General features: G+C 42.6%; 1 long non-coding RNA gene across 1 annotated transcript in view; it reads right to left on the reverse strand.

Moving 5' to 3' along the window:
• Positions 1-23947, reverse strand: part of LOC140684739 (uncharacterized) — a 59896-nt gene extending 35949 nt beyond the window's left edge. Inside the window, exon 1 of the long non-coding RNA XR_012057447.1 lies at positions 23661-23947. This is a non-coding gene — a long non-coding RNA (uncharacterized lncRNA). The remainder of the gene's footprint in view (positions 1-23660) is intronic.
• Between the last annotated feature and the right edge of the window lie 3508 nt (positions 23948-27455).

A 27455-nucleotide genomic window follows, 5' to 3' on the forward strand; every position in this document is an offset into this window, starting at 1 on the left:
AAGTCTAAATCATAATAATAAAATTAATAATTATTATCACCTATTTTAAACCAAATGGATTTTTGAGTTCTTGCTCTGTTGCAAATATTTTCCTTCAGAAGTTGGGGGTTCGCTGATATAAAGCAAAGTTCAAAACAAACATGAAAACAGATTTCTAGATTCTGCTGCTACAGGAGATTTTTCATTTTAATGGATGAACTAAAATCCTTTTAAAATCAATTAAAAATAGAAGCAGAATCTTCACATCATATCCGCACAAGTCATCACGTCCAAGAGGGAACACCAGATTTTCACAGCGCTCAAGAATCCTGCTTTTGGGAAGGACATTCAAACTTCTGATTCCTGCTGCCTGAAATCTGCTTTTTCCATTATTTTTGAGGTCTTTTGCAAAGAGCAGAGCAGAGGGATTATTCAGGAGGGAACATCCCACCGGGTCAGGAGTCTCCCAAGATCTTTGCCACCTGTAGGGGACTTTTGGCACCAAGGACACCACCAACACCTACACAGGCTTTGAGCTGAGCCTAAAGTATCTCTGTAACACCCCAATGGGCTGAAAAATTGATTTGATTTTTAGCATTCTTGGTCAAAAGCCCCATGTGTGCCCTAGAAGGGAAAAGCAGCTCTCCAGCACAGCGTCATCAACTTCGGGAATTTACCCTGGCAAAAATCACAGCTCTTTCCAAGTGCAAGAATAGAAAAAATTGTGTTTCAGCAACAAGAATACCTGAAATTATCTGTGTGTTTTACACCTCAAGGCCTCATTTCCATGAATTGTTGATGGTTAATCACTAAAAAACAAAGTCTATCCTCCACAAACGTTGCACTTGATGAAAACACCGCCAAAAGCTGTCGTTAACTCACAAGGTTTTGCTTTCACCCACAGCACCACACCAGGGGAGTTTGACTTCTGGCTGCTCATTTTCGTTTCTGCCTGTTTGCATTTCTTTAAAGCCCAGCCAGATCTGCCTCAGACACGGCATTCTCCAGGCTCTCATTCCTTCCCTGCTCCTAAAGCTAACTGGCAGCACTTTTTGGAAGAGAAATGCTCCTCAGAAACACCCTTCAGATATTTGCTCTTCAGAGCTCATCACCAGCTTTATACTCATCAAGCACCAGAGATTTGGGTATAAATGAAATGGAATTGCAGCCCTAAAAGGCTGCTTAGACCACACAGAGCTCACATGCAAAAATCAAATAATATCATGTCCTTCCTGTGTTTTCCAGCCTTGAAAACCCAAAATCTGGTTAAATGTTTTAGGGCAGAGGGGAAATTATAAAAGCACTCCTCAAGCTGAGGAAACACGGCCGAATTCCCCCTCCAAGATATTTGACTTCCCTATTATTTCTCTTCAAATTCATCCACACATGAACACCAATGCCCAAAATCAGGATCCCCTCAGCCTCATTGCATTATTTTGTAAAATTTATTATGACAATAATCTGTATTTTGGATCCTGCACATCCCCAAGTGCAAAAACCTGTTATTAAAACATATATTGCTCTTACTTACTAACATTTGGAAAGTTTAATCAACCAACCAGCAAACAGTGGTGTACATGTTTTAAAAATTAAGGCAAATAATTCCTGTCTACTCCTAAACCCTTAAGGATCCCCAACTTCCAGGCTGTGCCACCCTGCTGCTGTTCACATATTTTTATTTTTTGCTAAACCCAAGATTTTCCTATGACCTGCAGGTCAGGAGACAGACCAGGAGACAAAAGGATATTTCCAAGGAGCACAAGCATTTTATCATTTTCCTGATCCCACTTTTTATATTAAATTTTAATGTTGGGCTTGCCCTACCAGGAGACAGGCCAGGAGAGAAAAGGATATTTCCAAGGAGCACAAGCATTTATTTTATCATGTTTCTGGTCCCACTTTTTATATTAAATTCTAATGCTGGGCTTGCCCTGCCAGGTGGGCTGGAGCGTTTTGCTGTGGAGGTGATAAGAGAACCCTGGGGTTTAATCTGGATCTGATCCCCACCCTTCTCCTGGCAGTGTCCAGGCTGATAAGGACTGAGAGGAAAATAAGGTTTCAGCAGCATTTCCTGGCTGTTGACTGCGTTTCTCCCAGCCATCATCAAGTTCCCATCAAATTCCCATCAAATTCCCCGTTAGCACCGTCAAACCGCGACTGCCCGAGGCGGGAGCCACCACCTCCTCACCGAGTGCCACCATTTATCCCCAGACCTGTGACACTGAACTAACTTTACCTGCAGGAACAACATCCTCCTAAATTTGTCACTTGGCTGTGGACACACCCATGGCCAAGTGGTCAATGATGGGGTGAGGAACCAACAGGAAAAGCAAAAAAGCAAAGGTGTTTCCCCCCAGAGGGAGCAGAAGATTCACTGCTGGCCCCTTCCAATGCTTCTTGGAGCTCTGGGGAGGGGAGATTACTTAATTTAATTATTCAAACAAATGAACCCATTGCAAAGGGCTCCCTGCGCTCGGATAAGACTTTCCCAGAAATTTAATTCCCTAATTTCATCAGGTGGCGCCTCGGCCGCCGCGGTTTTCAGGGACGGATTTAGAGGGCACCTCGTTTGAGGGCAATTTGAGAGAAGCAGAGTTGACACAGTGTCAATCTCTTGCCAGGCTGAGTGGCATCTCCCAGGAAAACAATTGAATTTAGGGATGCAGCCTGCTTGTTTTAATCTCCTCTCTCTCACCAGGCTAAAATGCTCTTTTACATAAGCAGCAAATATATTCAATATTTGATGATGTGCGGCTGAAAATTTGTCCTTCCCCAAGGAAAATAACTCCAGGCTTTTTAAAAAATGAGGACTGGGAGCTCAACCATTTTCCCCAAATGAAAGGTCATACCAGCCACTGCTATCCTAAATTTGATTTGTCTCCTTGATTTTATAAAAACCCTTCACTTCACAAAACGTTTTGGGGTAGGACACAGAAGATTTGAACAGAGAGATTCCTCAGAGAGAGAAAATCCCTGACTTTCAGATGCCTCCCACAGGACGGATGGTCTGGGCCATGTTCTTTCCTGATGAGCTTTGTAAATTGTGCAGTCAGAGCTTCAGGACACTTCCAGAGTAGAAACTGACTCCTAAAATTAGTTGGATATATATTTAAAAAATTAAATCTTTATACAGCTGCCAGGATTGACTAAAAGAACAAAGAGTCCTATAATTTTATATATATAGATAGATATATAGATACATACAGATACAAACCTATGAAAGTGACCAACAGGAATAATCCAGGCCTATGGGAAGGATATATAGGAACACCCAATTTCCAAATTTCCTGATGTCCAAACAACTCAAGTATATTTACTTATCATAGCCACGATGCATAATCACAGCTGAATATCTGTGCTACAGTAAACCACCTCCTTAAATTAATTCCTTAACTTTATAAAAGGTGCAAAAATATGAAATAATTTCCTTTTTCCAGGCTGAGCTGTTATATAAGGAATACAGCCTGACCTGACTAGAATAAATTATACATCTAGCAGGAAATGACTGTCCATACCATGAAGCTCTTGGATTTTGCTCTCTGTGAAGACCCTGGGCTGAGCAGCCTGTGATGTTAAATGTTCAGACAGACCGATGGGACAGTTTGTGGCTCATCATTTCCATGTCAGGGGACGTGTTCAAGTGCAGGTATGGAGACAAGTGACACTTGGAACTCCCAGCAGAGATGCCACACCATGTCCTTGAAGAGTCAGCCAAGAAATTCAAGATGCTGTTTCTAGAAAGAGTTTTTAAATTCAGTAAATTCGGTTTGCTGTTTCCAGAAGGAGTTTCTTGTTTAAACATCAAATATCCCCATGGCTCCTACAAAATTCCTGGAGAAGTTGTGATTATGTCCAGAAAAAAAAAATATATTCCCTTGCAAAAGGTGCATTTTGGTCATTTCAGGAGGCTGAGGAGGGTTCCAAGGTGTTTTTCAGGTTTTGGACACCTGGTAAAGGTATGTGGAGGTGAAAGGCAACCCCTGCCTACATTTTTCCACGGAGCAGCTTTGAGCTGGGTTTGGAAAGTTGGTAAAAGTAATTTTTTACTTGTTTTTCTCTCCCTTTTTAAGCAGCAAGGAGGCCAGGCCCATTTAAATTCTGCTTCTGGCTTGCAGCGTGTCTGAACACAGAGAGGTCATGGCTTGATGCTGCTACTTTGATGATGGAAGAGAATTTTATATTTCGCTCCTCCAGGTTTTCCCTCCATCTTCTGGCTCTGCAAGTCGATGAGTTGATATTTCTAAGTGCACAAACACATGATTAGCATCGTCTTCTGTTCTCAGAGGGCTTTGATGTGCCAAAAATAAGGAATTTTGTACAAAGCTGAGCACCCAGGATCCTGCCTGACAAAACCTTCACACCTGGCTCAGTCACATGGAGGGCACACAGGAGCAAGGAGAGGCTGGAGAGGGTGGTCAAAGATCCTTGTCCACTTCTTCCACCTCCTTGGAAGAGAAGTTTTCCAGCCCCTGGGGAGTTCTACAGCAGAAAGTTTAACTTCAGCCAAGCATTTAATTTAAGGTTGGATTTCAGGCCCTCTAATACAGACTGGTTCATCTTACAGGGAGTTGTGTTAACAACTGAAAGGTTGTTAACCTTTCAGTTAAAGGTGAAGAGAGAACTTCTTAACCTGAAAAGGTTAAGAGAGAACTTCTCAGACTTTCAGCTTCTTCCCTCCTGCTTCTGACCCCTCCTTATTGTTAATATTAACTTTGTCATATTTAGGAACTGTGACTCAGCCTTCCCAGAATGAAGCAGCATCCCTGAGGCTGCTCAGGAGCCACGTGGTTTGTATCCTAAACCCAAAAATCTCCACAGAAAATAAGTGGATTCTATTCAAAAAGGACCCTGAGCTTTAATTCCAGCACTGAGGGAGCAGAACTCCACCAAAGGCTCCCCTGAGTCCGGATGTGCCATCCACCACTTGTGGCAAACACATTTCTCTCCCTCTCAGGATTTTTCATAGAGGTGCACAGAGAGAAATGAAAGAGAAAACAATTTCTATTTCTGCTCTTTGTTTTTCCCATGTGGAATGTGTTTGGAGAATTGTTTACCTGGAGTAAACAATTGCTTGGTTGGATTCTGGTGAGGATTGTTTGAGCCTGGTGGCCAATCCAACCCACATGGGGCTGGACTCTCAGAGAGGGGCAGAGAAAGTAGTATGTAGTTTTAGTATCCTCCTTTTGTATAGTATATTAATGTATTTTAGCATAGTTATAATAAAGAAATAATTCAGCCTTCTGAATTGAGTCAGACATGGTCATTTCTTCCCACTGGGTTCACCTGCATTTACAATAACCACTCAGTTCCTCCCTCAGGGGAGCAGAGAGTCCCTGATCCTGTCAGATGCCCTTGGAAGAGGCAGGGATGGCACAGAGGTCTCCTCAGAGTGCCAAGGGGACAAGCAGCAGGGCTGGGATTCGGGCTGGGACAGAGGGGACGAGGCACCTCCACCTGCTCCAGCTCTTTGAGATGGACGAGGGGAGAGAAGATATTAATGCCAAGAGCCCTGGGAGACAGGGTGCATCCAAAATCCCCACAGCACAGCACACATCACACATTGTTTCCAGAACTGTAATTATCTGATAAAGCTGTTAAGCAGCCCCCTGAGGTGCCATAAAGAATTCATACTTCCCCCAAAGCCATCGCAGCCACAGCCAGATATTAGTCAGCAACTGTCTGCTACTTCGGGGAGGGGGGGAAATTATATCAGGAGAGTCATTTCCTTTTATTTCTGAGAAACTTGAGGTTTGTGACGGGAGGATGAGCTGGCTGCTCTCAGTTCTGCTTGAGAAATACACAACTTTTCTTAGCATGAAGAGAGAACCAAACATTTAATATGTGCACAAGGGTGGGAGTCTCACATTTGCTTCCACCCCACATTGAAGCCTTATTAAGTGGAAGATAACCAAACTTTTATGGATTGACTCCAAAAGTAAATCTAGAGTTCAAGGCCAGGCTGGACAGGGCTTGGAGCAACCTGGGATGGTGGAAAGTTTCCCTGCCCATGGCAGGGGTGGCACTGGATGGGCTTTAAGGTCCCTTCAAACCCAAACCATTCCATGATTCTATGATTAAAGAAACCCAAGATAGACATAAGATCCACAAATCTCGATTGCTTTGTCAATTAAAGATAAAATGGAAAATTATTAATGAGACAAAAGAAAAATTCCATTTAAAGCCGCTTCAGATTGGAGCAAAGCCACCCCAGTAAATAAACCAGCTGCACTTTGAGAAAATTCCTGTCTGAGGGAGTTTCCAGGCACTGCTCATCGAGGATGCTGCCAATGACCAGGTGCTGCAGCACCTTCCTGACCTGCTTTGTCCATGCAGCAGCACAGCTCCAAGCAGAGCTTCCCTGGGGCTGCTGCCTGGGAAAAGAGGGATGGACTGGTTCAAACCTGGATCTGGAACAGCTCCCAGGTGAGGATGAGTTGTCTGGACCAAATGTCTCCCTGAAGTGCCCTATGAACCTCAAGAATTAGAAATGTTTGACCCAGGAAAATAAAATATTATGCAAAAATCCATTTTCACTGAGCCAAAGATGTCCAATTCTTGAGATCAGAGTCTGTCAGCACAGAAAGTTTAAAATTCTCAGCACCCAGGCTGTACATCTGCCCCTGTGCCCACCTCTCCTGTGGTGATGCTGCTCCAGGAGGTGTTGGGAACACCCTTGTGGATCTGCACTGGGATCATTGCTGCGAGCCAGGGAAACACCCACAGGTGAGCCCTTCCCAAAAACTCCTCAGCAGCACAGCTGGAGACCCAGAGGAAAACACCTCCAGCTCAGTTCTGGTTCATCTTCCATTTCTAAAGTGCCAATATTGACACAGCTGCAAACGCCCATCTCCCTCCCCACCTTCAGCAGGTAGCAAATACAGGGGGTGACTTTGAGCCTTGTTTACCAGGGAGACCAATTTCAATTCTCCTCTCCACTTGCCTTTTATCTCAGCTTCTTCCCCCGTATCCATATTTACCCTCTGCTCTGGCATCACAGAAATGTGATAATGTATAATTAATGTGCATTAAGCACTGCCCTGTAGGGCCTCACGTCCCACACTGACCCAAAAGGAGCCTTGCTCCCCTTATTTCCAACACCCCCATTGGAGTAATAAACCTGTGTTTGATCTTCCTTTCTTATTTTTTTCTTTTTTGGTACCAGTTTTGCTCATTCCAGCAGCCTCTGGTTGTTTTAAAGTGGTTCCTGCACCCAGACACCGTTTGGGCCCCACCAGAGTAACTGCAGCGTGCTGCAAAAACAGAGCTGCAAAGCAGCACTAAAACATTCTGAGCTATAACATTTACACTTGTATTTTATCATTTCACATATGGAGACATCACCTAATTGTCAATAGACTCACAACAATTCTCATCAAGGGCCTCACCCACAGCTCCTCAGAGTCACTGAGACCATTCTATTGCCTCCAAATGGCTTTGGATCGCCCCCAAAAGGAAAAAAAAAACCACCAAGATAAATTGCAAATTGTCTCATTAACTCCTCCAAATGTCTTTTGAACCATTTCCAGAGAAATAAATGAAGGGGAGAAAAAAAAAAAAGTAGTCAAGCACTCCAAGAACACGACTGGAGTAAAAGGAGAAATAAAAATGAAAATGCAGTGCCCAGAGTCGTTTCAAAGTTCTACGAGAAAAAATATAATCACATATTGCAACTGGCTCTAAAAGCCAGGGAGAACAACCCCTGCCACGAGGCTGCCCCTCGACCCTTTCTGCCTCATCTCTCAGCCTCTCCTCGCTGTTCTTGTGGGAAAGATCCAGAGCCATTATCAGAAATAACCACACTTCTCCCCATCTGCACCCGCTCCAAGCTGAGCGGGGAAATAAAACAGAAAAAAACCCAACAAAACCCCACACAAGTGACAAAACAGTTCCATCAGCAGATGTGAGTTCTCAAACTGCCATTTTGCTGTCCCTAGAAGTCTTTGTTTTACTTGGAGCATGTGGACTCAAAAAGATTTCTTTCACTCAAGTACATAAAAAAATTTCTTGCAAGCCAAACACGACAATAACAACAAAAATCCGTATTAAATTCCCAATTCCAAAAGTTTTCAGATGGAAGGAGCCTAAAAAAAAAAAGAAGAAGAAAAAAAGAAAGCCTGGATGTGGCACTGAGTTCCAGGGTTTAGTTGAGGTGTTGGGGCTGGGCTGGACTCGATGATCTTGAAGGTCTCTTCCAACCCAGGGATTCTGTGAAATATCTGTAAGAATCCTACCTTGAGCTTAGAAGTTTTCATCTGGGGTGCAGCAAATGCTCTGTTTATCTGCAATTTTCACTTTCTCACATGCCTAGAATTCGTTAATTTGAGCCGGTCTCAAAGCAAAAATATTAATGCCACTGTCCTGAATATTTCCTGTTCAGTGCTGAAATAAAATCCTCTGCTGGGTGGTGATTATGAAGCCTGATTGCTGTGTAATTCCAATATCTGCTTCCCTTAATTTCCAGCTCTCCCACCAGAAAAAGCTCTGGACATAGGAGAAGATTCATTAGCATTACTAAATTAAAATTATTCCAACAATCCACAGTCGCTTCCTGCTGGATTTCCCATCAATCCAAGCTTTGTTCTCCAGCTTTTCCCTGTTTGAGGAACAGATTGTGCCAACCCCATGTTGTGGCTCACCAGAAGGGGAGTTCAGAGAGAGGATCAGTCTTCATTTGTGGCTTCAGTGGTTCTGATAGAAAATTGAGTTTTGTGATTTTGAGAGGGGAGAAATCTCACAAACGCAGCAAAAAAAAAAATATATATATATATATATTCTAAGTTTTCTATATTGTAAAAAGTCTGTGATGTTAAAAATACTGCAGACCAAAAGCGTGGAATAGGAAATGCAGCTGTTTACAAAATACAGGGCAATTTCTGATTGCTTGTACTCCATCAAAAAACAAGATATTGTAATGAAAAATACTTCAACATAATCACACATCCTGAGGTGATATCCCTGCATTTTCTGCCGTGTCAGGGTGAATAATTCAGTTCCATCCAGATAAGATTTGCAATATAGTTTGAATTTCTCAGTGCATTCTTCCCTTCTCTCCACAATACATTAGAGCCCAAAAGTAGACATTTACCACAGAGGGCCAAAAAAAGCAGAAAAATTCACACCAATTTTGGAAATTAAGCCAAGATATTTTGCATTTTCACCTCTTCAAAAATTTATTCCAACACCTGTCACCCACAAAAATACACATCCAAGTTTCACTCCACAAAAAAACCAGATAAATAAAGGGAGAATTTTTATGAGATGATTAATTCATGCCACAAAAACCCCAGAAATATTCAGGAGGTTCTGGTGTTTCCTTCTCTTCCTGAATAATTGGAGACTTGACCTAATGCATTTCCAATTGGCTTAACTCCCAATCCAAGATTCCTGACCAATTCCAATTTTTCCTCCAAGAATTTAGGAAGAAAATCCCAATTTCAAAAGTTATCGTAGAGAAGGCTCCAGAGAAGAATTTCAGCCATTAGAGAAGATAATTACTCCTTTTTTTTTTTTTTTTTAATCCTGTTTCTTCCATGGAGCTTGGCCACAGGCTGGAATTTATAAATTAAATGTTCATCACCACCATAACTGCAAAGAAATATTAATTATTTCTTTTTCCCCCTGAGGTGCAGCCAGCTGTCCCTGAGGAAGGGACAAAGAGCAAAACCACAGCATCATTTAGAAAACTTGGAAAAAACTCTCCAAGACCACCAAATCCAACCATTCCCAGCACTGCCAAGGCCACCACTGTCCCACGTGCCACATCCTGGTGGCTTTTAGATCCCTCCAGGAATGGGAACACTGTTGGTTCCTTATCTTCTTTTTCTGCCTGGGTCAGGGTCAGGATGGAGAGTGTTCAGGATGGTATTTCTCGTTCAGACTCAGATGTTTGTTAGTTCTTATCTATTGTAAATGCAGGCGAACTCAATGGGAAGAAATGGCAATGTCTGACTCAATTCAGAAGGCTGAATGATTTCTTTATTATAACTATGCTAAAATACATTATTATACTATATAAAAGGAGGATACTAAAACTACATACTACTTTCTCTGACTCTAACTCACAACTCGTGACCCTCTCTCAAGTCCAGCCCCAGTGGGTTGGATTGGCCACCAGGCTCAAACAATCCTCACTAGAATCCAACCGAGCACTCACCCCAGGTAAACAATTCTCCAAACACATTCCACATGGGAAAAACAAGGAGCAGAAATAGAAATTGTTTTCTCTTTCATTTCTCTCTGTGCACCTCTATGAAAAATCCTGAGAGGGAGAGAAATGTGCTCGCCACACTTATCCATGTCACAGTCTCACAAACCCTGAGTTCTGCAGCACTTCGCTCCAACAAACTGAAAATGGAGCCCCATCTCTCTCTCTACAAGGCCTTTAAAGGATAAACTGTCCAATTAAGAAATGACACCTGAATTATTTTTATTTTTAACCCAATAACCAACCACCCATGACCTGCAGTGTGAGGCATTCATTAACTTTTCATCATTTTTCATCATTAACTTTTTATCCAATTACACAAAACCACCCAAGGTGGTGGAGAAGAAGGTGGGGAAGAAGGACCAGCCTCCACCCTAAAACCTCCATCTTGCTTTATATCTATTCCTGTATTCTAAACGCTTAAACTCTGAGTTTTCACCCTGTGATATCACACACTTCTATCCAAACTCCACTCCCCAATCCCAGTTCCATCATTCCATTTTGGAATGGCCTCAGCTCAATGCAGAGTTCTCCTGGGGGTCAGTGCCTGTCAGCACAGAAATCTAAAATTCTCAGCATGCAAAGTTCCAACAAACACTGCCCTGGGCAGCTGGGCCAATGTTTGACACCACTTTTGGTGAGAAAAACTCTTATAAAATTTCATCCCTCTGCCACACGTTGAGGCCACACTTTGCACCTCAGCAGCCTTCCCAAACCACACTTTTTGGATATTTTCCTTTTCTGTGTTGAAGCAGAAAACCCCAGAAATGCAGGAAATATAAATGGCCAAATAAAAAAAAAAAGGAAACCTATTCACAGCCTGCACTGAACCACACTCCAGGGAACTTGTAACTGCTTCTCAGGAGAGCTGGGTAAAATATCTGTATGGAGCACGTCAGGAGGAATTACCAGCACTTATTTATGGCTATGTCACCCGATCCTAACATTTATCCACTTTATGTCACAGCTTCACTTTTAATTTGATCATCCTCCCGATTTTCTCCACATCCCAAAGGCCCTGGGGGCTCTTTAAAAATAACACATTTATCGAGCCCAATTCACAGGGAAACACCCCAGATAAATCCAGGCCAGCAGTAAATAACCATTGGCTTCTCCCTGCATTTATCCCACTCCCAAAAGTCCCAGGCTGTCTGTCCAAATCTCCATTTTCCACTCATCAGTCCCAGTGGCTGCACTCCCTCCTAATGGGCTTTATTTTTGCACTATTTTTGCACTAAATTGGCTCGATTCAAAGGCAGGATAATTTGTGCTTCATCAGGATCCCAAAGAGCATCAATTTAAATTAAAAAATAAATAAAATCAGTTTTGCCAGCGACCAAAGAACAGATGACAGATGTTCCTCAAAATTTTATCAAAGATTACTCCTGTTTTGAGTAGATGAGAGAAGTTTTAACAAATAATTTCTGACATCAAATTCCTTTCTAGCACAGGCAATCCAAATATATGTTTAAGACACTGAGGTAAAGATAAAGATTTGCAAAGTGCTTGATCCTCAATTCTCCTCCTTCCTCAGACAACAGGATTGGGGAATTTTTTATAGCAGGAAAAAATAAAATTTAAAAAAAAAAAAAATCAAGCAAGACCAAAAATCTGGTGCCAGCTTATTAAATATTCAACCAGTCTGGCCCAGCTGCATGTGTCTAACTCAGTCTGGCAAGTTTGCTACTCTCTGAAGAGGGATTTATTTTTGCATTAAACATGCATTCAAAAAACTAAGTTCAAGGGTTTGACAGGCGAGTTTGGGGAGTTTAACAGGGGATTTACTGGCCTGAAGTTGTTGCCACCTGACTTCCATGAGTGTTTCTCACCCATCCTCTCCAGAGGGATTTTTCCACACCTGACCTCCAGTCCCTGGGATTTTTTTTTTTGCAACAAATCTGCCATTGAAATAAAGATTTTTTTTTTTTAAGGAAAAAAAAATAGAAAATTGTATTTTAACGGATTCTTTTCCTTCAACAAGACACGTAAAAATAGTTACTTTGTGCATTAAGTGACTATAAAAGCAGCTGCCATCATTTCATTTGCTTTTAAAACCTTCCTCCACACATGATGTAACATTTTGCATGTTAAAATCAAACCTGGCTGCACTGAAACTTCTCAGACACCAGGGTGGTATTCCTAGGACAAGGCTGGCTTCCCACATTCCCAAATCCTTGTTTTCTTTGATTTCCCAAGTGCACCAGAGGTTCCTACAGTCTCATCATAAAAACCACATTAACCAAGTGACAATAATAGGACAAGAATTTTAAAATTAAAACCAGTGTTCAGATATACTTCTATATATATTAATATACTGAAGAGGAAGATTCAGACATTGTTTTCCTGAGCTTATTCAAATTGTCATTTCAAGATTTGCAAGCAATCACCCAAAATTAAGTTATTTTATTTCCTAACTTCTATGAAACCATACAAGTCATTGCCCAGTAACTCCCAAATCTACTGACTTTAAATTGCTCTCCAAAGCTCTATATGGGGCATGATTTCACTTGAGAAGTGACTTTAATTTTAAATTGCTCTCCAGTGCTCTAGATGTTGTGTGGTTTCACTGAAGACGTGAAAAAGAAGGATTTGTTTCCATATATAAGGAAAATCCATTAAATTTTAAAGGGGAATTGTCACTAAAGACCAAATGCTTTGGTACAGCACCAAAGGTGAAAGGAAATAAAATATCCAATTGTGACAGAAGTGTTGTATGCCCTGCTCTGCACATCTCCTGCAGCTCAGACCTGAGCATCATCCAGCTGGAATTTTAGTGCTCCTTGGAGCAAAATTCTGGTTTGCTGAGGCAACCGTGGATTCATTAGGGTGGGAAAAGCCCTCCACAATCACCGCGTCCAAACACAGACCCCGTCCCCAAGTGCCACATCCCGGTGGCTTTTCCATCCCTCCAGGGATGGGGATTCCACCACTGCCCTGGGCAGCTCTGCTGGGGCTGGACAAGTGTTGCTGTAAGGTAGAAAAATTATTTTATAAGGCCTCCTAAAATCAATCCTGGTCTCCTGGAATCAGTGGCTGGCCTGTCAAGGCAGCTTCTGCAAGTTCCCATGTGGAGGCAATCCTGGTGTGAGCAGTTTGTTAACATAACAATCTATTCCTGGGGAAAAAACACCCAGCACCTGTATAAACTGCTTTTACACCATTAGAAAAATGAAAATGATCCCTCACAAACAACTTTTCAGCACGTGCACCCCGGAGTTTGAGTGACCAATGAATACAGAATAACAACTCATTACTGACCAATAATTAATAGGCAAGAAAGCTGCTGAGTCACCCACTAGGTCTGTAAAACTGGATAAAAATGTGAATAAAGAATGGCCTTTTTCCACCATGAAGAAAATGGAGTCCCGTGGGATTTATTCCAAAGACAAGAGGAATTTTTCCTTCTATTCAACCTAATCTGGTGCAACCTGAGGCTGCTTCCTCTCCTCAGGTGCTTCCACATGTTCAAGAGACAGGATCAAGGTGGAAACTCTGGTTCCTCTACTTGACTCGGAGTTCAGCCCCTAAATCATTCCAGGAATATCTCCAAGCCCACTTTCCCAGCACAGGCTGCAGCTGCTGCCTCTTCTGGAATCCCCATCCCAGCAATAATGGTTCACTGAATTACAGAGGCAGCAGAAAAGGACAATTTGTTACTGCCACCCTGGGTTTTTAGTTCAGATCGTCCTGGTGGGTCTCACCAGCCAATGCTGGATGTTCCACGGGGCCACACAAACCCCACAATCATTTCAAACAACATTTTTTTCCTCTTGCTTTTCTGTGCATAATTGCCAGGTATAAAATACAGCTCATCTTGAGCCAGCAAACCCCAGCACAGGGCTGCAGCTCCATTTATTTCTTCTATAAATAGCATTTCATAGAGTGCTCACCGTGGAATTTATACCCCTTGAGCAATAAAATGAAAGTGGTGTTTTGGAAACAGCATAAAAATGCATTTTTAATCATGAAACCTTGTAAACCTTGCCTAGAATAGTGTTAGGGACAACTTTTCCTTGCAAAAACATTGGAGGGATAAATGCTGACCAAGTCATGGGTCATATGTTGGAATGATTGGGATTCAGAGAGAGGCTCCAGACATTGAGCTGTCTCAGCATTTTAGGGTTGAAGTAAAAAACACAAAGCAATGAATTTTGAACATGATTACTCCAGAGATAAATTCTGGGCACTGCTAGAGAAAAAAAAATTTGGACAAGGTACAGGAGGCTGATTAATATAATTCCAGGATTTGGGATGAGGAAACCAGTGCAGTTCAAAGGTGGAGATGGGCTGGTAGAACCTGTCTTGGCCAAAAATCATCCATTCCCACTGCCCTGAGGGCCCTGATCCTCCCTGGTCACCAACAGCTTCTTTCATCAAGGTTGGGCTTTAGTGGGTCTTTGTCTCCATTACCAAATTAACACTTAATTATTGTTAAACTTGAGCCTAAATATGCTGGCACTAACACAAGAAATTCCAGAGTTCTGGCAGGTAAAGAGAAAAAAGCATCAGGATAAAGTAAAAAGAAAGTAAAGCAAAAAAGAAAGAATAAAAACCCAAACACATCAACCTCTTCCTATCTATCCATGGAAAAAGAAGAAATTCCTTATCCTAAAGCTTATTCATTACCTATTTCCCACAATTTTCAGGAATCAGTAGAATAATGGGAAGCTGTTTTTCTCCTTTTCCTAACAAGTGAAATAAAACCCAAAGAAAGGACTGGAAAGTCAAGGAAATTAGTGGTGAATATGACAGGGACAAAAGGAAAACAGGATTTAATCCTTGCCTTCCAGAGTGCATTGAAACTGGAATTCATTGTCTTCATGGGAAGATTGAACAAACATAATTTTAAATTAAATTCTGAACACCAATGAACCCCTTTGGCCCAGACACTTTCACTTAATGGATGTATTTTTTAGGGAAAAAAGCCTCCTGAAACCCAAGAAATTCCTATGAGGCAATTTGCAGCTCTTTCCTTTGGAAAGACAGAAATTCCAGCAGGAAGGGTCAGTGAGGACACACAAAAAGGGGTTATCTCCATCCCAGGGTTTGGTTCCAGGGAGCACTGAAGGACAGATATCCCTGTGCTTCCCACCTCTCCCAAATCCAGAGAATTCCCACCACACAGATTCCCAGCAGCTCTGCAATAATTCCTGAGTGCTGGAGGCTGGCCTGGCTCAAAAAGAGCTGCTATAAATAATTCCATGCTTAATTCAATGGAAGGGCTTTGGGAAAGAAACAAGGGAATGAAGATCCAAAACCATTCCTTGAACTTCCTCAGGGCGCCAGACGCAGGAGGTGCTGATCCTACATAAAATCCAAAGGGCAATGCATATTTTAAAGGAAAATCCACTGCGAGCACCAAGGGAAGGCTGGCACTGACTCAGGGAGCTGTGCCTGGAGCACAAAAACCAGGAGAAGTCTCATGGAGCCCGCTGAACCCGAAGGAATCAGACATGGCCTCGGGAAGGCGACACGAGCATCAGATATTCCAGCTATAAATAAATACCCTGCCTGCCTCTGGCAGCGACCACACAGGGATAAACAACAAGACAAACATGGGAAGACTTTTGGACCTGCCTCCGTGCCACTGAGCACATTCCAGAGAGACAGAGCCACCAGCACACGGAGGAGGAACAGCCACTGTGGACTTCCCACGGAATGGGTGGGAATGTCAGCGCTCCATGGATCCCAAATTCATGGGGGAATTGAATTGTCCTAAAAACATCACCCCAGTGCTGCAGCAGTAAGGGGAAAGGTGTAGGTCTAGATAAGAATTATGGGTTTGGATGAGATTAATATCCCTTTCTTTTGTTGTACACAGGAGGAAAAGTAGAAGTGAGAGTCCATCAGCATTTCCCTTGCACTTTCAATCATGATTCACCTCCCATTTGTGGGAATCCAGGGCTTCCCTCTGGCTGCCCTGGCAGGGCTGGGACCCTGGCAGGGGTCAGGAACCCCCCTGGACAGAGCCCCCAGAGACACTGGCTGTGATCTCTGTCCATGGAAAAGAGTTTTCAATCTTACAGGATGAATTACCAGCTCTGAGTGTTTGATATAAGTAATAATTAAGTGTGGCACAGGTGTAAAAGTAAAATTTTAGGATTCTAGATTAGGGGTCCAAAGGGGACAAGATGGAGGAAATTGGGTGTGTCTTGTCCTTTTTCTCCTTCTTCATGCCCTCCATGTTTCACTGTGGTGTTGGCATTTTTCTGTTGGTTCAGGCTGGGGACACACTGTCCAACATAGGTGACAGATATTGGCACGTTATTGTAAATCCAGCACAGGTAGTTTGTGGTATTTAATGTTTGTACCATCCCACTGAGGGGTGTTACATTGGCACATTATTGTAAATCCAGCACAGGTAGTTTGTGGTATTTAATGTTTGTACCATCCCACTGAGGGCAGAGCCCCACACGCTGCCCTGCAGGACAGAGCTGCGGCAGGGCAGCAGAACATGTTAGAGATAAACAGAATAAACAACCTTGAAACAGCACAGACCAATTATGGCTTCTGCTTTGGCAGCGGGGCTGAGAGACAGAGACTTTCTACAATCTCGGAATCATCAGTATCTCAGATTCTGACACCATTTCATTAACAGTTGGAGAAGTATTTAAAATAAGCTGTATTTTGCTCAATCACTGGAATTCACAGCCTGACCTTCCAGGAAGAGCCAACAGCAGATCTGCACACCTTGAAACACTAAGGGAAACTACTTACACAAATCTGGGCAGACCCAAGGAACACACACCCCACCACCACAGCTCTGAAATCATCCACAACTCCTCCCAGATGAAATGTATAAATTAATGAAAAAACCCTTCGGTATCACCAGGAGGACTAACAGGAGTTTGGTGAATTATTTACTCAGGGAGCAGGAGACAAGGGAAAGCTTGCAGCAACATCAATACTTGACACGTTAGCGAGTCTTTCACTTCTGCTTTATCAGCTTGCTCATGTGCTCTCAAAGTTTGCTGACCCATATTCTGGGACTCACTGAAAAGAGCAGCCTTGAAAAGATGTGACAATCTTGTCCATGTAGAGCCAAATCTGGAAAGCTGAGATCTCTTTTTAACAAATCTCTCCTGCAGTCACTACAAAGGTGACTCAAGGGACAGCTGGGATTTAATTTTGGGTCTACCATGACACAAAGCTGTTTACTCATTCTGGGTATTAGCCCCGAATAAATGCATGTTTTGGGAAAATATTAAAGTTTTGACATTGTTTCCACTCTAATATTTTTAATTTATTATTGTTTCATTAACTTTCAGACAGAGAATGTCACACCTCTGATCTCTTCAACAAAGGTTGGTGAATAACTAAAGGAGCCAAACTCATCCCTGCCCTCCCAGCAAGGAAAGCTACAAAGGAAATAAATGGTCAAACATCTTCCCTCCTCTCCCTTCTGCAACACAGGAGGGAAGAGGCCACAGCAGAGCTTCCAGGAAATCAGAAAAAGCTGAAAATGTACAATTTTTCCCACAATTTCCCTATTGAAAAATGCTCCCACGGATAACCCACAACCACAGGATATTTTTCTACATCTCTTTAAATATGGACAGCACCTCCTGCCAGATCAGCCTTGCTTCAAAGGGACAAAACCTCATTTGACCAAATTTGATGGTTTCATTAGAAATTTTTTATGTATTTAGAGAGACAAATGAAAATCATATTTTGGAAGCAGGAAGAGGGGAAAAAAATCCTGTATTTTCCTTGAGTCTTTGTCACTCTTTCCTGATTAAACAACTGAAAGGCCCACCCGGGTTGAACATCCCTGGTTCAGAGGGAAAAACACCCACTAAAAAATGCTGCTTGGAAGGAGGTATTTGGCCCACAGATATTTCCTGGAGTAGTTACAGAAAGGAGCCTGTTTGAGCATCTCAGGTCACCAGCAGACAATTGAGGCACAGATGTAGAAAGAACATCGAGCTTTGGGGGATAATCAGATTTATTTTTTTCAATAAGTAGAGCATATTATTTTCAAGTGGTTAACTGAGAATAACTCTTGCAGAAGTACAATATAACAGTAATTATTCCAAAATCAATGGCACAAAAGGGTTCATTTCAAATCACGTTATGATTGCTGGATTAAAGTAGTTATTATATAATAGGATAGCAATTACTCCACCTTAATAATTTCTGGGTTTCTGAGGGTGAAAGTGATAATACAAGCTACAGCAGGTGTCAAATTTTAGATGTGGCGGAATGAATATTGCGAAGAGTGGAAAGAAACAAACAGATTAGCATATAAAAACCACAGGCATGGAAAAGAGCTAAAAATACCCAACTACTTCACCCCTCTTCTTGAGCAGGCATCCAGAAGCAGCTCCCCCATGACAAAGGGCTCTGAGCACGCAGCCAAAATCACCAGGAGGCTGAAGGCTCCCATCACCCTCCTCTGAAGAAACCTCATGGTTTCTGGGGTAATCAAATTTATGGGCTGTGACTCTTGAGCAGACAAGTGGGACAGTCAGAGCTCCCAGATTTGCAGGACACCCTAAAGAGATAACCCACAGCTCCAGCACAGCTGGCTTTGCTCTGGTTTGGGGTTTTACATCCCTCCAGAAAATCTGGCTTTGTTATGGTTTGGGGTTTTACATCCCTCCAGCACAGCTGGAAAGCAGGATGATAAAAAACCCAAACACATCAACCTCTTCCTATGCTCTGGTTTGGGATTTTACATCCCTCCAGAAAAGCTGGCTTTGCTCTGGTTTGGGGTTTTACATCCCACAGCTCCAGCACAGCTGGCTTTGCTCTGGTTTGGGGTTTTACATCCCTCCAGAAAAGCTGGGTTTGCTCTGGTTTGGGGTTTTGCATCCCCCTATCACAGCTGGCTTTGCTCTGGTTTGGGATTTTACATCCCACAGCTCAAGCACAGCTGGCTTTGCTCTGGTTTGGGATTTTACATCCTCCCAGCACAGCTGGAAAGCAGGATGGTAAAAAAACCCAAACATATCAACCTCTTCCTTTGCTCTGGTTTGGGATTTTACATTCCAACCCTCCAGCACAGCTGGGTTTGCTCTAGTTTGGGGTTTTTTCACGGCCCCCAATTCCTGGACTTTCCCTCTCTGGGGATATCCCACAGCCCTCTGGACAAAATCCTGTACCTGAGCAAGGAGGTGGCACCAGGGCATCACTGTGGGCCCTTCCAACCTGACCATTCTGGGATTTGCTGTAAAAGCACCCCCAAAAACAAGGTTATTCCTGGGTTTCTTGCTCCCTTGTCTCACTTCTTTTTAATCCCCAGCTCCCTTCTTTTTTTCTTTAAATACCAGGTGCAAACTGCTTTTTAATCACATTATGAGAGCAGCGCTCCTTCAGATGCCGCCTTAAATCCTGCTTGGAAAACGGAGTATCTTCCCCTCTTCAACCCTCTTGACAAGCTTTTCCAATTCCTCTCTGTTCTGTGGTAGCTTTTCCCTTATTCCCTTAGTTCCTAAAATAAATCTATGTTAATAGACCCAAAAAATGTGGTTTTTACAGATTCAAGACCCCAGAAAGAAGGAATGGGGTTTTTTTTTTCCTATTTTCCTTAGAGGAAGGATCCCATCTGTGCCTCAGGGCACCACCAGCTCCCAACAGCTGCAGCACCAAGGTAGAGCTAAATACACAACTGCCTGATTAGTCTTTAAAATCGAGTTCTCTTGGTATTACAAACTAAATGGCAAGTCCAAATGAAGTCCACCTGATTCCTAAAGAACAAATATTTGAGCCCTGTCAAGGAATGCAAAGTCCCTTTGGCAAGGGAAGCAGGCACTGAGGTTCACCACAGGTAAATGTGCAGAGTTTAATACAGTCAAAGCAAGGGAAAAGGGAAGTCTTTTAAAAAAGATAAGTTTGTATCAATTGTAAGTTTACTAAATGTAGTTCAACACACACTCGTGTGTTGAATAATAATATATTATTATATATATAATATTATATATATTAATATACATTTATTTTGACAGGCCTTTTGCCCAGGCCTGTCAAAATAGGGAAAGACAGAGGAAAAGCAGCCCTGGAAACACAATCAGGCACCCCGGGGTTTGAGTGTCCACTGAATCCAGAATAACAACTCATTACTGACCAATAATTAATTGGCAAGAAAGCTGCTGAGCAACTGGAGCCACCCACGAGGTCTGTAAAACTGGATTAAAAACGTCAATAAAGAATGGGATTTTTTTCCACCACGAAGAAAATGGAGTCTGTGTGCAGCAAAACCCATCCCAAGCCTATGATTAATCCGTGATCCAGTGTGAGACTTGCTCCTGCGCCCTGCATGATCCCAAGAGCTGCTCCTGGTGGTGAGGAGCTGGGATGAGACCCCAGCAATGCCCAGGAGCCACAGCAGGGCTGCACAGAGATGCCAAATTTCCAAATCCCAGCCCCAAAGCTCTCCCCGAGTTCTCCAGGCTGAGGAAAAGCTGCCCTGTCCCTCCCAGCACAGCAAAAACCACGGTGCTAAAAAGGGTTTCTCAGTGCTCTCAGCAGAGAGATTAAACATTAAAGCAGACAGCAGTGGTACAAAATATTAATGCAGCATAAATAAGCCCCTTATTATCACAAAAGCATATTAACCATTCACCTCAGCAAAATTCTCCTCTCATCTCTCTGCCTGCCTTCCTCACAGCAGCTGCTCTGGCTGATATAGGCCAGCTCCTCCTGACTTCATGTGGAATTTCCTCGTGCTAAAACACTGGAAACATGACACAGAAATCTCCAAAGAGATCTCCAAAGTGCCAGACAAAGCTGGCAAGTAAAGTGTATTACAGATTATTTTCCCCGGCCTAAACTGAGGTAAAACATCTGCAAAAACAAAAGGTGAAATCAGAAGGACTTCCAGGTAAATATTTCTCCATTACCACTCACAGAGAAAAAGCATCACAACACATCCAGTTACTGGCCAGCTTGAGGAAATATATTAATGATGGTACAGAAATACCCTCTCTACTGAAATGGGTTCATAGGGCAGGAGATTTTAGCAGGTTACTCCCAAAAAATAGATTCCCAAAGATCAATGGCAGCAAGACGCCACAAATTGCCAGTGGTTTTTGAAACATTAAGCCCAGAGCCTTAAATAAGTCCTCAAATATTCCTCAGAAATTCAAAATACTGATATTTTTTTCTGTAATTTTTTTCCAAAAATAAAAATTTAATCGCTTTCCCCTGCTCCTACATTGTTCATAATTAGCAAATTCTTCATTCATGGGGACAAGAGGCTGATCCTCCAGCAAGGGAATTCAGCCCACCTCTGAGCAAAACACTTCATGTCTGTCCCGTCTCCTCTTCCTCAGAGGAACTCTCTATTTATTAGGAATCCTAGGGCAGAGATGATTTTTGTGATATCACCAGATGGTCCAGGAAGAGCAAATGTTTCTCCAGACATCAGAGGGAGAAGCTGGATGCTGTGATGTTCAGCCAGGAGAGCTCCCCTGGGCCCAGCAGCCACGGCCCAAGCTGAACTTGTGCTTTCAAGCCTCTATTTCCCAATTTTGGGGACCTAAAGGGAGGAAATTGTATTGGGAAGGAATTGATTCTTCTAATTTTCACTGCATGTGCAGTGCCTGGAAGCTCCCAGCTGGGAATAAGTGCAGAAGAAAAATGAAGGCGGTGGTTTTGCTGTTATAGGCATTTTTCCATAAAAAAAGAATGCAGCAAGGGGCTGCTCTGCACTTTACTGTGTCCACATGGGGATTTTTCCACACCCTGATCATGGTTTTTTTCCCTAATTTTCCTTTCTCTGCTTCATCACAAAGCTGAGTGACAAGAACAGTGCACTTCAGGTAACAGCTTTCATCACCAGGCCACTGCTCCACCTCCAGCCCCTTCCTACAGCTCCCTCCAAGCCAGGAAAGGCAAAATTTGGTGGGAAACCACAAAAGGGAAACCTCCTTCCTACAGCAGAGGAGAGAGCAGCACCCAGCTCCTGTCTGACAGCTCCCACTGAGACCCAGGAGGCTGCAGGATCTCTTGGGAATGCTGAGAGCCACTGGAATAACTGAATTTAGCAGGATGTGAAAAATGCATATTTATGATTGGCTTTTCACAAATATTACAATGAATATTATATGTGTAATGTTAGAAAGTTGTGCTGTATGAATTCTCTTAAGTAGTGTGTTAAATATAGTTTTAGGTTACAACATAATGTTAAAGTAGAGACTCTGGATGTGGGAGAAGTTTTTTTTTTTAGGATGAGATACTCGCTTCGAAGAACACCTAAATCTTCCAAAGGAGAGGAATTTATGGCTTCTTATCAGAAGAAGCGAATTTCTTCAGGCCTTGCTCAGACTCGAAGACACCAGGGGATTAAAGGAAACAGTTGAGATACAACAGACAGAATTTCTTGTTTTAAATAGAATATATGCATAACCATGAAGGATTTATGAATATGCAACAAGTGTATGGTTTAAGGTTATTCCTTTGTTCACAAGTTGTGTTTTTTGTGACTTAGTGTCCCAGAGCATCCTGATGTCCATAATTCTTTACTTTTTATTGTCTTGTAATTGTCCTAACTCTGAACTTTATTACTCTAATTGTATTAAGATTTTTATATTATTATTAAACTTTTAAAATTTTTACAAACCAAGTGATTGGCGTTTTTCACACAGGACATCCCTCCTGCAGCAGCCACCAGACAGTAACATCCCAGGGAAGGGGAAATACATCCTGAATCTCTCAATATCCTGCTCAGAGAAACATTTTTCCAGAAAAAAACCAAAACAAAACAAAAAAACACTCCACAAACAATAACTCACAAACAAAACCAAACAACCTCCCAAACCAAACAAAACAAAACAAAACAACCAAAAAAAAAAAAAAACCACAAAAAATAAACTAAACTCCTTACCTTGAAAGCAGCATTTCCCTATTCCACAGGTGGGAGGGATAACGGAGGGAATTCCTACAGATTTGGGGAATTCCTACAGATTTGGGGAATTCCAGGCACCCCCTGCCCACAGCCCTCCTGGCACTCTGCAGGGTGTGTTTTGGGATAAAAGCTTGGATCTGAGTGGAATAAGTGGGAATTCCATGGGATCTCAGGAGGTTTAGCAGGAGCAGGTGCTGTATCCTGTTCTGGGTTCCCAAAGGAGGGACAAGGACCTGTTGGAGGAAGCCACCAGTGCTCCAACAACATTCCAAAATTCCAGATTACAATTTAAAAAATTATCTCTTTGTGCTCCTAGTTTTCCTCTATCTCTGAGTTTTGCTGTGTTGCAGAATGGCTTTAAAAATTCATTATTTCCTTTCCCTCTCCTGCCCCGAACCCCTGATATTTGTGTTATTGATCCACACCTGTGCTCAGCCTCGCACCCAACACCTTTTCCTCCATGCAAAACCCCTCTCGTTTACTCAGGTCTCCAGTTTCAAACCACTGCCAAACACATCCCAGAGAGCTGATTCCTTAAATAACACCATTGCAGGGGAAAAAAAAAAGAATTAACTCCCTTTACACAGCCCTGCATGGAGGGCATGTTGAGTCTTTTGAAGGATCCATGACCTGAATTGGCTGCAAATTCCAAAGGTCTTGGGGGCACTGGAAGTGCTGATTCCTCTCCCAGAGCAGGAATAGTCATTGCTAAAATTTGGGTCTAAATTTGGAGGGGTTTTCATCTCTCCTCAGCTTCTTCTTTTTCAGATCTTTCCTTTTTTTTCATTGTCATGCAGGGAAGTCAAACTCCTGCGCTGTGAAATTGCAAACTGTTTCCATGGAGATGATTAATATGTTCATAAATCCCCAATAATTCGTTCACTGCGGGACCACTGAGGGTGAAATGTTGGCTGGCAAAAGAAGATGCCTTTAAAAACAGATTTATTTCCCCCTTTTGTAATAACCCAAATAAAGAAACAAAACAATTAAATAAATGCAATGCGAGCAACATGAATATTTTCAATTATTTTGTCTCATCCCAACAATTTTAACTTTAGTAAATGTTAAGGAATATCTTGTCATCAAACCTTTTAATAATTAAAAGGTGAAACAATGATAATTAAGGCGTGTAGATGTTGGATTATTGTTATTTCCATAATTCCACCCTGTGAGAGACACTCTGGGGCAGCTAGCTGACAATAATTCCCCTTCAAGATCAGAATTGTGCCTTAAACAACTGCCCAGGAGTGACAGGAATCAGCTCCTGCTCGTGGAGCTGCACAGCTCCCAGGGGAACTCATGGCAAACTCTGATTTTTGATGGACACCAGCACAGATAATCCTGTCCTCAGCCAGGATTGAGCCTTTCCAAAGAGTTTAATGGGAGCTGGAGCAGCTGTCAGTCCTTTGGAACAGCCCTATTTTTAAATAAGTCAGAGTTTTACTTAGGCTCAAACACAAATAGAGATACAAAATTAAACACATTGGGTTTTCACTCCATTTGACCTCAAATTAATTAAAAAAAAACTGTTAATAGGGGAAAAAATAAAGAGTCAATGGTCATATTGGAACAGTTATTAAAGAGGCAAGTAAAAATACCTGAGAACTTTCACACATTTTACGTTTTTTATTGCATCTCCCCTTTAATGAATCATTTTCTACTGAGGCTGTGATGCTGAAATTCAGCCAAACATCCTGGAATGTGAGAGACAAGCAGAGCTTCTCCTCTTACTTAATACAGAGCTCTCAGCTGATGGCAGAGCTGGAAAAACTCACTTCAAAGCGCACGAGCAGAGATGAAGAAGATGGAAATGCTCATCCCGGTCCAGACTCTCCAAAGAAGCAAAAGCGATTAATTTTAATTAGATTAATTAAAAGTTATTTGAAATTTTGCGCTGCACTTTTGACATCCCAGTTCCGGGTTACCTGGTTTGACCCCAGGAGATCTCAGGGGTTCAGGGTAAAAATCAGGACTGAAGTGGCAGGAAATGAAAGTGTTTGTTTTCTTACTTTGGAGGTGGCATCACAGGGTGATCTCACAGATTTCCAAGCAAGATTTGCACAAAAATTTTGTGGTGCCCATCTCAGTTTGAAAAGCCAGGTGTCCATTGAGGAATGCAGAAGCCTCCCCTGAAATGGAAAACACAAACCCCCTCCCTCTGAATTATTATCATTTTGAAATAAGGGGATCTAAGGCAAAGATATGGGAATAGGAATAACAGTTCTTTATTAGGAAAAAATAAAATTTAAATACAAATGCAGCAGTACAAAACAGCACTGGCAGAGCCAGAGCAGCCCTGGCAGCCTGTGGGTCAGGGAGGTGGCAGCAGCCCCATCCCAGGGTGGCTGGGAAGAAATTGTACCCTGGGAGGATGGAGAGGGACTGGAATGGAATTCCCAGAGCAGCCCTGGATCCCTGGCAGTGCCCAAGGCCAGGCTGGACAGGGCTTGGAGCAGCTGGGACAGTGGGAGGTGTCCCTGCCATGGCAGGGGTGGAATTTGATGAGCTTTCAGCCCTTCCATTCTGTGACTCAATGATCCCTTCAAACCACTGATTCCATGGAATTTCAAGCCACACAGGAAAAGAGAATTTCCACTTGGCAGCTTCCCTCTGGCCCTGCGAGCAGATTCTTCATTTCCAAATCTGTTTCCGTGTTCCTGCGCAGCATTTGCAGCACCAGCACGGAGCTGCCTGTTAACACTGAGGGCTGGGAAGAACGGGTGGGGAGAGGGATAAATTCAGTGCTGCCTCCAAGCCAGCCAGGGCAGCAGCTGCTCTGGCTCCAGCCCTGATCCTGCTGCAGCGGAGCAGCGCCAGGGAGACTCCTGCTCTGCCCATGGGCTCTCATCCATGAGGTTTGGATGGGGCTGCAGCTCCTGGCTCGTGGGTGGAAGGCAAATCCAAGCTCCAGCTGCAGTTAAATGCTGTGCTGGGTGATCCAGCTGCTCTGCCAGGAGCAGGGAGCAGCCTCCAAAATCCCAGCTCAGAGTGGGCTGCACCTGGGCCATGTTCATTTGGGAGCATCCCACTGACTGCATGGACAGGGAACGGGGCCCTCTGGAAGCACAAGGTTCCAAAATCCAAAGGAAACATCTGTTAAACAGCCTAAACTTCTCTCTTTTTTAAGGCTTTAAATTTATCTTTTCTTTAATCCTTCAAATTTCTCTGTTTTTAAAGGCTTTTAATTTCTCTCTTCTTTAATCCTTCAGATTTGTCTCTTTTTAAGAGCTTTTAATTTCTCTCTTCTTCAATGTTTTAAATTTCTCTCTTTGTTGAGGCTTTTAATTACTCCACCTAGGACTTGACCTCAATTGAGCCTGTCAGATTTAGGTTTTCCTACCTAAAACTGTTGGGAATCTACCCTGTATCCTGGGACCACGTTCCCAAAAAGGTAAAATTTGGATGTGATAAGGACACACAAATTACTCCTATATTTATTAAGGATATTCCCAATGAACCAGCACTTTTTAAGCAACATTAAAGCTGTCCAGGATCTTTTAATTCCCAGCTTGGGGCGACACTGGGAAGTTCCTGATCTCCATCCCTCATTGACAGGGCTGAGCTATGGCAGAAACCCCAAATGAAATCCAGTTCCTGGCCCTGCTCAGCTGAATTTGGATCATGGAACCACCTCAATGGCACGGAATTAACAGCAATAAATGCAATTTCTGCTGGGCATTGTTCCCAGTTTCAGGCCCGGGTTATCCACTGCGTGAGGAAAATCTGCAGGACTCCTGAAACAGGCTCTAGCAGCTCAGTGAAGAGGGAAGGCTTTGGAAAACCCTGTCCCAGTTTGGATTGATCCTTAATTTTACAGCTTTGTGTTCTCAAGGAGCTGGGTTGTTTTGCAACTCAAAGTCTCCATTCTCTCAGCTTCAAATGACTTCTTCAAATGTAATTTTAATTGGGCAGGTTGTCTTAGATCTCCAGATCTCCTGTTCTGCCTAAATCTGATTTTTGTTGCTAGGTCTTTTTTTTTTTTTTTTTTTTTTTTTTTGACCTGGTATTGCAGCTTTTTTCTTGCCTATATTAAAGACCAGCAGCAAGCAAACTCAGCTTTAATAACATGTAAAATTTGGCTTTAATGAAGAGAGACAAGGATGCTGTTGAACCCTCCAGAAAAAAAAAAAAAAAAAAAGAAGAGCTGAGTTCCCTCCTTAAGTTTCTCAGCAAAACTTAATCAAACCCATGAGGGAAAACAAGCAAAAAGTTTCATAGTATGTTAAAAAAAAAATAAAAATTCACAAATTCCAGGTAATTTTCCACCTCTTCTCCAGCCCCGTTTCATTTAGGTAGATGGGATTTGTGAGCCTCCTGCAAAATAAAGTACTTTCAGCAATTTTATATGACAAGATGAAATTCACCCTCAGTGGTACCTCAGCACTTCCTGAACTGTGGAGAAGCTGTCACTCAGAGAGAGAATTT

The sequence above is a fragment of the Taeniopygia guttata genome, chromosome 9 (genome assembly GCF_048771995.1).
Source record: "Taeniopygia guttata chromosome 9, bTaeGut7.mat, whole genome shotgun sequence".
Lineage (NCBI taxonomy): Eukaryota > Metazoa > Chordata > Aves > Passeriformes > Estrildidae > Taeniopygia > Taeniopygia guttata.